The sequence below is a fragment of the Coenobita brevimanus genome, chromosome 36 (genome assembly GCF_032717465.1).
Source record: "Coenobita brevimanus isolate Jiangsu-jjx chromosome 36, ASM3271746v2, whole genome shotgun sequence".
Classification (NCBI taxonomy): Eukaryota; Metazoa; Arthropoda; class Malacostraca; order Decapoda; family Coenobitidae; genus Coenobita; species Coenobita brevimanus.
The window spans coordinates 2772278-2785936 of record NC_136989.1 but is presented as its reverse complement, the minus strand read 5'-3'; positions in this window follow the sequence as shown (position 1 = coordinate 2785936).

The window sequence follows — 13659 nt, the reverse complement described above, 5'->3', positions numbered from 1 at the left end:
ACAACGGGCAGAAGAAGACCGGCAGGTCCAGGATATGCTTGATGCCGGCGTTATCTCCAACTCCACTAGCCCGTGGTCCTCACCTGTCGTACTCGTGCGAAAGAAAGATGGGATCATGCGCTTTTGCGTCAATTACCGCAGAGTTAATGACGTTACTATCAAAGACGCTAGGCCCCTACCCAGGAATGATGACTCGCTTGACTCCCTACACGGGTCGACTTGGTTCTCTACCCTAGACTTGCAATCAGGCTATTGGCAAGTCCCTGTCCACCCAGACGACAAGCACAAGACCGCCTTCTCAACATCGAACGGGAAGCATTACGAATTCAACGTTCTTCCCTTTGCACTCTGCAACACCCCCGCGACATTTTCCCACCTAATTGAGTCGGTTCTCAGTGGGCTAACCTGGGAGACTTGTTTGGCGTACCTAGACGACGTCATCGTTTTCTGTCACACCTGGCCCGACCACCTCCATCGCCTCAAACAAGTTTTCCAAACCATCCGCCAGGCAGGGCTCAAACTGAAACCAACAAAAGTGCGTCTTGGCCAAGAGATCAGTCTCTTTCCTTGGACACCTAATTAATACTGAAGGCATCTCCCCTGACCCAGAAAAACTACGTGCGATCGCCGACATTCCCCTACCTCGCGACGTACACGAAATTAGAGCCTTCCTAGGCCTACCTTCATACTACAGGCGGTTCGTCAAAGGATTTGCAGACATCGCCAAACCCCTACACGACCTAACAAAAAAAGGCGAACCATTCATATGGACCGAACCAAGGAAAACTGCATTCACCACCCTCAAGTCCAAGCTAACCTCTGCCCCCATTGTCACTTTCCCAGATTACAACCTCCCATTCCGTCTATATACCGACGTCTCGCTCATTGCCATAGGGGCTGTCCTTGCCCAAGTGCAAAACGGCTGCGAGCATATCATCACCTGTGCCAGCCGCACCTTAAACCCTGCAGAACGAAATTACGCGACCACCAAGCGAGAGTGCCTGGGATTCATCTGGTCCCTCGATTACTTCCATTCCTACATCTCAGGCACCCATGTGATAGTCATTACGGACCACCAATCCCTACAGTGGTTACGTCAGTCAAACACCACCAACGCGCAACTCATACGATGGCGAGAAACACTCGAGGAGTACGATTTCGAGATCTCATACCGACCAGGCAAACTCCACACAAACGCCGATGCCCTGTCCCGTCTACCAATCAATGCAATTTCAACAGAGCCAGACCTAATCCAAATGTGGCACAACAAACAACGCCCTACCTGGATCCCGCCGAACACATTCGCCAAAGTCCACCATCACGGCGAGAACCTGTGCGATCCCAACTGTCACATCATCCTAAGCCCTACCACCGCCCACGACACTATGCTACACCTCCACGCCAACAATGGCATCCACCTGGGGACTAAGAAACTCGTACAAGTCTTTAGTGACATGTACTGGACCCCTAACCCATCTACCATTGCCAAGAACATCATACAATCCTGCCGAGCCTGTGCTTTAGGAACGGACATCACTCGCACACCCGGCCCTTCAGGAAAATTAACAGCGCAGAAACCCTGGCAGTTACTTTCCCTAGACGTCGTCAGCCCCCTCACACCCAAAGCAGGGTACAAATACATTATCACATTCGTGGATGTGTATTCAAAGTTTATCATCGCATGCCCCGCCAAGGATCACAGTGCAGTATCAGTCGCCGACGCTCTCACCCACCATGTGTTCCCCTATTTCGGCATTCCCCAAGCACTGCACTCGGATAATGCCCCAGAATTTACTGGCAAAGTCTGGGAAGAACTGGCGAATATATTTGGATACCATATCTCCCACTCATCCCCCTACTGGCCCCAAGGTAACAGCATCTGCGAGAGGAGCCATCGCTCCCTCATGAACCAGGTCCGCACACACATTATGCAAACAGGGAACGATCATTGGCCTGCCCACGTCAAGATTATCCAATGGGGCTTAAATACATGCCCGCGAGAAGACGGGATAACACCACATGAACGAGTTTTGGGGGAAACCCCACTCCTAACACTCCGCCACCACCTCCATCCACCCACCACGCCCTCCACTACCGACCCTCTCCACCACCTCAAACGCCGCCTCCACCACCTACACGCTCAACAAGACCTGGCGCCCGACACAAACCACTCCAACCCATACAAACCGGGTCAGTCCGTAGTCGTTGCACACCTGCCAGCCCCCTCCAAGACTCCCCCCGATTCAATGGCCCCTTCAAAATTATTCGAGTCCCCAACCCCTACCAAGTCATCATCGACCAACAAGGACAACACCGCACATACCGAAATCACCACGTGCGACCCTTCCACCCACCCAACAATGACCACCCACGCACCCGCCCGCCCCGCACCTCTTCCCACACACCTGTCCATACCGACCCTTCCGAGAATTACCCCCCAGACTCCTACTCCTACTCCTTCTCACCCCCACCCTCCACCTCACCAACGGCCAGCCCACCCCCCAACACACCCGATCCCGACACGCAACCACCACCGCCTACACCACAACCACCGCCCGACACCGCCACCTCCTCACAACCCACAACTCACCTCCCTACCACCTGTCCACCCACCACCTCCTGCACCACACCGCCTCCACCGCCTACATCACCACCACCGCCCAAAGCCACCACCTCCTCAGACCTCACCACTCACCACCCTACCACCTATACACCCACCACCCCCCTCCCCCATGACCATTCTCATTATACGCGCCACACCGCATCCCCACTCGCCTCCCCCCCTAACAGCCATACGCCCTCACCACCACCACGTGCACAACCACCCTCACCACTCACACCCACACTCACTACCACCACCACCAGATCAGGACGCCTTTCACGCCCACCCTCTAGATACACCCCAACACCACCTCCCATTGCACGCCCATCCCACCACCCACCACCATGAACCCCCCCTACCCCAAACACCTCCCCCATAACCCTCCCCCTCCACCAAGCACGATGGAATCCTCCCAAGTCCCAATTCCCCAAGGTACAACGCTCCTCCCACCGACCCATCCCCCATAAAACCACCAATCTCCCGTCACTCTCCAGCATTCAGCTTTCATCTCCTCATCAGGCACCATTCCCCGAGATGAAAGTGATGAGAGTACACTGGCTACACCATGACCGCCTACATGCCAGAATCCGAGGGACCCCCCACCTTCTCTGCCTCCTACGCCGGACTGACCATCCATCCTCCCTCTGGCTCACCCTCAACCCCCACCAGGAGCCTAACACCTTCATCAACTACTGGGTCAGCCTCCTACAACACCTCACCCCGGCCCACCAGACATCCACCTCCACCACATACCACCTCCAGTCATGGGGTCGTGACTTTTACACCATGGAGGGTGGTAAAATGCCCGCCGCCGGACCTCCCACCTCGCCACCCCCCACCCCACCACCGGGCCGCTACCACACCACCACCCCAGGAGGATACAACGGTGGGGTTAGTGACCCCGGTCAAGAGGGTCACCAGGACACTACTGTCCTGAGCCCCTGTTCCCCGCAACTGCCCCAACACCAGGTGACCGGGGAAAGGCAACTACCTTGCGGGCGGGACAACCATCGTCAGAATAGGGGTGGGACTGAACTAGATTCAGTCCCAGGTAACACCGTATTGACGGCTATTGTTACACCCTCTAGGGCATGAGGCCCAAGGGCAGGAGGCCCAAAGCTACGGCCTAAAAGAGTGTACCAGGGTAGAGAGACCCAAGGCTCCGGCCTTAGTACACCCCGGAGAGAGAGTTGCCCCTGTGCATCCCTCTCCTGCTGTTCTCTCCTACGGGAGCAACACCGCGCCAACGGTCCCTATACGTGGCAGGGAAGGAGCGGCCCTGTACCCCCGTCAGTTGCTTCTCGTCGGGAAGATCAGCTCCCGGCTACGGCCAAAGTACGTACCAGGGTAAGGCGGCCCAAGGCTCCGGCCTCAGGACGTACCGGAGAGGACACGGGCTACGTGAGTCCTTCTCCAGCCTCTTCCCCCTGTGGGAGCCCTTCGTCACCACCCGGGAATATAGCCCCGGAGGTGTCACTAGAGTGGTGGCAAGGCCCGATATCGGACCTAACTCCTACGCATGGGAGATCCTTGTTCCTGCCCGAGTCCCGACGGAGAAGTTGCCGCAGCCCAGCCCTGTCGGCGCCTGTCCCGATAGGCGCCTGCAGTCCCAGGAACCCCAGGCCAGACCTACCGGCTCCCGACGAAGGCGACCCAGGCTCCCTCACCCTGCGGAGCCAGAGACGACTGGCCCGACTACTCCAGCTGTTCGGCCCCAGTCCCGAGGGCCACCTCTCAGGTCGAGGCCCCCAGACAGGAGGGCCTCCCTGTACCCCACCGACGAGGCTCCGACTCGAGGGCCACCTCTCAGGTCGAGGCCCCCAGACAGAAGAGCCTCCCTGCATATCACCGACGAGTGTGACCCGGGCAGTGACTCCCCTGCGGGTAATCCCTTGCCCTCTGCAGGCCGGGTCCCCCTAGGGTTCTCCCCTCACGCCCCTGTCACGGAGTGAACATTACCCAGGAGATACAGGTAAATAGTGACGCCCCTTGTGCCGGGAACAAACCAGGGGAAATAACAGTGAACAGTGACCGAGTGAAGACCAGTGTGAAACCAGTAACAGTTACCATTAGTCCAAAAGAACTCAGTGTCCGGCAGGACAGAGAATGAACCTTAGAGTAATTATATGAGTCCCCCCAATAAAAGAACTTTCTGTGAATGAATAGAGACTAGGGTGCGCGGGCAGATTAAAAGCCTGTGTGTAAGTGTCGCCGCGACTAAGTGACTGTGTCAAGTGTCACGATACGCACCCTGTCTTATTTACAGTAGTATTTCCCTTACGGACTTCCAATCTTGTTTATTCTCTTTGTTGTCGACTCAGTGTATATCCTGCCTAAAAGTGACATACGGACAATAACATATATAATTCAAGACATCCCTGTATATGCATTGTATTGTGTACCAAGCGTGACTGTATGTTGTGGTGCTGAAGGCTAACTCTGTGTCCCTGTCCCCTGTATCTCAAATATCACTCTGTGTTTTATTGTAACGGTTAGAATTAAGGCAGTAGATGTGTTAAGGTGTACTGCCTGGTTTTTATGTCCTGTTCCTTTGTGGGTGCTTTACTTCAGGTCCGGAGAGAGGACCCCGCTTCAGTCGCTAGTGTTTTCAGGACGAGAAGTCGCCTTAAAAACACCAGCATAATACTGGTGGCAAGCGGTGGTTCTGGATCTGAGTAAAAGCACGGAGGAACGATGAAAGGAAACTTGCACAATGGCAGCCAAACCGCACATTCAATTGCCGAGATTCAGCCCGGAACAATGTGACATTGAAGTGTATTTAGATATGGTCAAACCCCTCCTAGACATAGGGTTCGACTCGGACAAAGAAAAGATTGCAGTCACATTGCCTAACCTGGGTAAAATAATTGCCACTGTCGCACCAAAAATTTTCCCAGAACTGACATGGGACCAATTCTCACAAATTGTGAGACAGGCTTTCATGCCGTCCATAGGCAGAGTTGTCGCTCTCTCTCAACTCAACGCCCTCACCTACGACGGTAACCTAGACGACACATTCGTCCAGGCTCGGCGCCTCGTCAGCGCTGGTATCCCGAGGCAGCTACAAATGCCCGAGATATACACACATTTAATGCCCTGCTGAGGATTCTCCCTAGCACAGTCAGGGAGCACTTCTCGATCTATGATCCCTCCGGGGACATGGACCAGGACCTGCAACTCGTCAGACGTCTCCTCGCCGCCCGTCCCAAACCACAACCTCTTCACGCGGTGACAAGATTCCCGACAAACCATAACCCTCCACCAAAATCTAAGCCGCCGCCTCACCAGCCACCAACAGAGCCGCCTCCTACTGTGCCCAGGGCTTACCCGCAGAAGAAACGCCCCAACCCCAAGAAACAAGGCAACCTGATTACCATTAATCCTTGGGAGTTCACGGCCTGCAGTCGCACCTGCCCTCTGCATGACATAAGAGAGCAGCTCAAGGCAAGCAGGCGCAGAAACTTTCACCAGGGGCACAAGAAAGTCTCCTCCTTAGACGATGATGCCCCGGAAGACGACGCGCTGCCACTACTCTACCCAGGACCGGACGACGAGGAACATGACGACCACACCCAACCTCAGCCGATGGATTTTTAGGCCCGCCCCCGCACCTCTCCACCGTGGCGGGGGCGACCTCACACAGCTACAGACCCCTAGTCTACAAGATTTGGCTAAACGGGGTCAAGGAACGATTGCTGGTAGATACAGGAGCAGCCAGGTCGTGCCTCTACTCCCACTTCTTCTCCTGCCACACCTCTGCCTTCGGCCCCCTTCTCCCCACTTCAGCCAACCTCTTCGATGCACGGTATGGCCCCCTACCCATCCATGGGGACAAACGGACCCTTCAAACCAACACTCACCAATGAGTATCCACCAACCACCCATTCATCATATTCGATTCCACCTGCAATCAATATGATGGATATCTTGGGCTGGACCTCCTCCAAAAACTCCACGCGACCATTGACTGTCATCAGCGCCGCCTCCACTTCAGTCCAGCCCGCCTCAACCAAGCATCAATTAACAGGAAAAAAAAATCTGGAAGAAAAAAAAGAACAACACCACCACCTCCCCCATACCACTCAGACACACACACTCCCCGGACACTCACCTGCCCCAACCCACCTGTACATATGACCCCAACCCAACCTCACTCAACGCCTCACTTCATCCCCCTCCATCACCACCCCCCACTACACATCTTCTGGACCCCTCCCCATCTTTTCCTGCCACTATCGCTTCCTCAATCACCATTCCACCCCACCACGAAGCTTGGGTAAAACTTAACAGACCTTCAGGTACCTCCGTTCTTTTTTCACCATCCATACCCACTGGACCACTCTCCTCCTGTTTAGTGTCACCCACCTTCCTTCCCCCACACGCCAATGAAATCCGTATCGCAAACCTCGCCACAACACCACTAACCCTACCATGAGGACTCATCATTGGCAACACGGAAGAAGCCGAACCATGCCAGTCACCACCCCCCGATCATCCCACTCTCCCCGACTTACCATCACATCTATCCCCTTCCCAAACCAACAGCCTCCGACAACTCCTCCTGGACTTTCAGGACCTATTCTCCTCCGGCCCAACAGACCTTGGCCACACTACTTATCTCAGCCACGAGATACACACAACTGGACCTCCAATTCGCCAACCATCACGACGAAAAAATCCGAAACAACGGGCAGAAGAAGACCGGCAGGTCCAGGATATGCTTGATGCCGGCGTTATCTCCAACTCCACTAGCCCGTGGTCCTCACCTGTCGTACTCGTGCGAAAGAAAGATGGGATCATGCGCTTTTGCGTCGATTACCGCAGAGTGAATGACGTTACTATCAAAGACGCTACGCCCCTACCCAGGAATGATGACTCGCTTGACTCCCTACACGGGTCGACTTGGTTCTCTACCCTAGACCTGCAATCAGGCTATTGGCAAGTCCCTGTCCACCCAGACGACAAGCACAAGACCGCCTTCTCAACATCGAATGGGAAGCATTACGAATTCAACGTTCTTCCCTTTGGACTCTGCAACGCCACCGCCACATTTTCCCGCCTAATGGAGTCGGTTCTCAGTGGGCTAACCTGGGAGACTTGTTTGGCGTACCTAGACGACGTCATCGTTTTCAATCACACCTGGCCCGACCACCTCCATCGCCTCAAACAAGTTTTCCAAACCATCCGCCAGGCAGGGCTCAAACTGAAACCAACAAAAGTGCGTCTTGGCCAAGAGATCAGTCTCTTTCCTTGGACACCTAATTAATACTGAAGGCATCTCCCCTGACCCAGAAAAACTACGTGCGATCGCCGACATTCCCCTACCTCGCGACGTACACGAAATTAGAGCCTTCCTAGGCCTACCTTCATACTACAGGCGGTTCGTCAAAGGATTTGCAGACATCGCCAAACCCCTACACGACCTAACAAAAAAAGGCGAACCATTCATATGGACCGAACCAAGGAAAACTGCATTCACCACCCTCAAGTCCAAGCTAACCTCTGCCCCCATTGTCACTTTCCCAGATTACAACCTCCCATTCCGTCTATATACCGACGTCTCGCTCATTGCCATAGGGGCTGTCCTTGCCCAAGTGCAAAACGGCTGCGAGCATATCATCACCTGTGCCAGCCGCACCTTGAACCCTGCAGAACGAAATTACGCGACCACCAAGCGAGAGTGCCTGGGAATCATCTGGTCCCTCGATTACTTCCATTCCTACATCTCAGGCACCCATGTGATAGTCATTACAGACCACCAATCCCTACAGTGGTTACGTCAGTCAAACACCACCAACGCGCAACTCATACGATGGCGAGAAACACTCGAGGAGTACGATTTCGAGATCTCATACCGACCAGGCAAACTCCACACAAACGCCGATGCCCTGTCCCTTCTACCAATCAATGCAATTTCAACAGAGCCAGACCTAATCCAAATGTGGCACAACAAACAACGCCCTACCTGGATCCCGCCGAACACATTCGCCAAAGTCCACCATCACGGCGAGAACCTGTTCGATCCCAACTGACACATCATCCTAAGCCCTACCACTGCCCACGACACTATGCTACACCTCCACGCCAACAATGGCATCCACCTGGGGACTAAGAAACTCGTACAAGTCTTTAGTGACATGTACTGGACCCCTAACCCATCTACCATTGCCAAGAACACCATACAATCCTGCCGAACCTGTGCTTTAGGAACGGACATCACTCGCACACCCGGCCCTTCAGGAAAATTAACAGCGCAGAAACCCTGGCAGTTACTTTCCCTAGACGTCGTCGGCCCCCTCACACCCAAAGCAAGGTACAAATACATTATCACATTCGTGGATGTGTATTCAAAGTTTATCATCGCATGCCCCGCCAAGGATCACAGTGCAGTATCAGTCGCCGACGCTCTCACCCACCATGTGTTCTCCTATTTCGGCATTCCCCAAGCACTGCACTCGGATAATGATCCAGAATTTACTGGCAAAGTCTGGGAAGAACTGGCGAATATATTTGGATACCATATCTCCCACTCATCCCCCTACTGGCCCCAAGGTAACAGCATCTGCGAGAGGAGCCATCGCTCCCTCATGAACCAGGTCCGCACACACATTATGCAAACAGGGAACGATCATTGGCCTGCCCACGTCAAGATTATCCAATGGGGCTTAAATACATGCCCGCGAGAAGACGGGATAACACCACATGAACGAGTTTTTGGGGAAACCCCACTCCTAACACTCCGCCACCACCTCCATCCACCCACCACGCCCTCCACTACCGACCCTCTCCACCACCTCAAACGCCGCCTCCACCACCTACACGCTCAACAAGACCTGGCGCCCGACACAAACCACTCCAACCCATACAAACCGGGTCAGTCCGTAGTCGTTGCACACCTGCCAGCCCCCTCCAAGACTCCCCCCGATTCAATGGCCCCTTCAAAATTATTCGAGTCCCCAACCCCTACCAAGTCACCATCGACCAACAAGGACAACACCGCACATACCGAAATCGCCACGTGCGACCCTTCCACCCACCCAACAATGACCACCCCCGCACCCTCCCGCCCCGCACCTCTTCCCACACACCTGTCCATAACGACCCTTTCGAGAATTACCCCCCAGACTCCTACTCCACTCCTTCTCACCCCCACCCTCCACCTCACCAACGGCCAGCCCACCCCCCAACACACCCGATCCCGACACGCCACCACCACCGCCTACACCACAACCACCGCCCGACACCGCCACCTCCTCACAACCCACAACTCACCTCCCTACCACCTGTCCACCCACCACCTCCCGCACCACACCACCTCCACCGCCTACATCACCACCACCGCCCAAAGCCACCACCTCCTCAGACCTCACCACTCACCACCCTACCACCTATACACCCACCACCCCCCTCCCCCATGACCATTCTCATTATACGCGCCACACCGCATCCCCACTCGCCTCCCCCCCTAACAGCCATACGCCCTCACCACCACCATGTGCACAACCACCCTCACCACTCACACCCACACTCACTACCACCACCACCAGATCAGGACGCCTTTCACGCCCACCCTCTAGATACACCCCAACACCACCTCCCATTGCACGCCCATCCCACCACCCACCACCATGAACCCCCCCGACCCCAAACACCTCCCCCATAACCCTCCCCCTCCACCAAGCACGATGGAATCCTCCCAAGTCCCAATTCCCCAAGGTACAACGCTCCTCCCACCGACCCATCCCCCATAAAACCACCAATCTCCCGTCACTCTCCAGCATTCAGCTTTCATCTCCTCATCAGGCACCATTCCCCGAGATGAAAGTGATGAGAGTACACTGGCTACACCATGACTGCCTACATGCCAGAATCCGAGGGACCCCCCACCTTCTCCGCCTCCTACGCCGGACTGACCACCCATCCTCCCTCTGGCTCACCCTCAACCCCCACCAGGAGCCTAACACCTTCATCAACCACTGGGTCAGCCTCCTACAACAACTCACCCCGGCCCACCAGACATCCACGTCCACCACATACCACCTCCAGTCATGGGGTCGTGACTTTTACACCATGGAGGGTGGTAAAATGCCCGCCGCCGGACCTCCCACCTCGCCACCCCCCACCCCACCACCGGGCCGCCACCACACCACCACCCCAGGAGGATACAACGGTGGGGTTAGTGACCCCGGTCAAGAGGGTCACCAGGACACTACTGGCCTGAGCCCCTGTTCCCCGCAACTGCCCCAACACCAGGTGACCGGGGAAAGGCAACTACCTTGCGGGCGGGACAACCATCGTCAGAATAGGGGTGGGACTGAACTAGATTCAGTCCCAGGTAACACCCTCTAGGGCATGAGGCCCAAGGGCAGGAGGCCCAAAGCTACGGCCTAAAAGAGTGTACCAGGGTAGAGAGACCCAAGGCTCCGGCCTTAGTACACCCCGGAGAGAGAGTTGCCCCTGTGCATCCCTCTCCTGCTGTTCTCTCCTATGGGAGCAACACCGCGCCAACGGTCCCTATACGTGGCAGGGAAGGAGCGGCCCTGTACCCCCGTCAGTTGCTTCTCGTCGGAAAGATCAGCTCCCGGCTACGGCCAAAGTACATACCAGGGTAAGGCGGCCCAAGGCTCCGGCCTGAGGACGTACCGGAGAGGACACGGGCTACGTGAGTCCTTCTCCAGCCTCCTCCCCCTGTGGGAGCCCTTCGTCACCACCCGGGAATATAGCCCCGGTGGTGTCACTAGAGTGGTGGCAAGGCCCGATATCGGACCTACCGGTACCTCCTACGCATGGGAGATCCTTGTTCCTGCCCGAGTCCCGACGGAGAAGTTCCTGCAGTCCCAGGAACCCCAGGCCAGACCTACCGGCTCCCAACGAAGGCGACCCAGGCTCCCTCACCCTGCGGAGCCAGAGACGACTGGCCTGACTACTCCAGCTGTTCGGCCCCAGTCCCGAGGGCCACCTCTCAGGTCGAGGCCCCCAGACAGGAGGGCCTCCCTGTACCCCACCGACGAGGCTCCGACTCGAGGGCCACCTCTCAGGTCGAGGCCCTCAGACAGAAGAGCCTCCCTGCATATCACCGACGAGTGTGACCCGGGCAGTGACTCCCCTGCGGGTAATCCCTTGCCCTCTGCAGGCCGGGTCCCCCTAGGGTTCTGCCCTCACGCCCCTGTCACAGAGTGAACATTACCCAGGAGATACAGGTAAATAGGGACGCCCCTTGTGCCGGGAACAAACCAGGGGAAATAACAGTGAACAGTGACCGAGTGAAGACCAGTGTGAAACCAGTAACAGTTACCATTAGTCCAAAAGAACTCAGTGTCCGGCAGGACAGAGAATGAACCTTAGAGTAATTATATGAGTCCCCCCAATAAAAGAACTTTCTGTGAATGAATAGAGACTAGGGTGCGGAGGCAGATTAAAAGAATGTGTGTAAGTGTCGCCGCGATTAAGTGACTGTGTCCAGTGTCACTATACGCACCCTGTCTTATTTACAGTAGTATTTCCCTTAAGGACTTCCAATCTTGTTTATTCTCTTTGTTGTCGACTCAGTGTATATCCTGCCTAAAAGTGACATACGGACAATAACATATATAATTCAAGACATCCCTGTATATGCATTGTATTGTGTACCAAGCGTGACTGTATGTTGTGGTGCTGAAGGCTAACTCTGTGTCCCCGTCCCCTGTATCTCAAATATCACTCTGTGTTTTATTGTAACGGTTAGAATTAAGGCAGTAGATGTGTTAAGGTGTACTGCCTGGTTTTTATGTCCTGTTCCTTTGTGGGTGCTTTACTTCCGGTCCGGAGAGAGGACCCCGCTTCAGTCGCTAGTGTTTTTAGGACGAGAAGTCGCCTTAAAAACACCAGCATAATACTGGTGGCAAGCGGTGGTTCTGGATCTGAGTAAAAGCACGGAGGAACGATGAAAGGAAACTTGCACAATGGCAGCCAAACCGCACATTCAATTGCCGAGATTCAGCCCGGAACAATGTGACATTGAAGTGTATTTAGATATGGTCAAACCCCTCCTAGACATAGGGTTCGACTCGGACAAAGAAAAGATTGCAGTCACATTGCCTAACCTGGGTAAAATAATTGCCACTGTCCCAGAACTGACATGGGACCAATTCTCACAAATTGTGAGACAGGCTTTCATGCCGTCCATAGGCAGAGTTGTCGCTCTCTCTCAACTCAACGCCCTCACCTACGACGGTAACCTAGACGACACATTCGTCCAGGCTCGGCGCCTCGTCAGCGCTGGTATCCCGAGGCAGCTACAAATGCCCGAGATATACACACATTTAATGCCCTGCTGAGGATTCTCCCTAGCACAGTCAGGGAGCACTTCTCGATCTATGATCCCTCCGGGGACATGGACCAGGACCTGCAACTCGTCAGACGTCTCCTCGCCGCCCGTCCCAAACCACAACCTCTTCACGCGGTGACAAGATTCCCGACAAACCATAACCCTCCACCAAAATCTAAGCCGCCGCCTCACCAGCCACCAACAGAGCCGCCTCCTACTGTGCCCAGGGCTTACCCGCAGAAGAAACGCCCCAACCCCAAGAAACAAGGCAACCTGATTACCATTAATCCTTGGGAGTTCACGGCCTGCAGTCGCACCTGCCCCCTGCATGACATAAGAGAGCAGCTCAAGGCAAGCAGGCGCAGTAACTTTCACCAGGGGCACAAGAAAGTCTCCTCCTTAGACGATGATGCCCCGGAAGACGACGCGCTGCCACTACTCTACCCAGGACCGGACGACGAGGAACATGACGACCACACCCAACCTCAGCCGATGGATTTTTAGGCCCACCCCCGCACCTCCCCATGGTGGCGGGGGCCACCTCACACAGCTACAGACCCCCAGTCTAGAAGATTTGGCTGAACGGGGTCAAGGCAGGATTGCTGGTAGATACAGGAGCAGCCAGGTCGTGCCTCTACTCCCACTTCTACTCCCGCCACACCTCTGCCTTCGGCCCCCTTCTCCCCACTTCAGCCAACCTCGTCAATGCGGGGGATGGCCCCCTACCCATCCGTGGGGAAACACGGGCCCT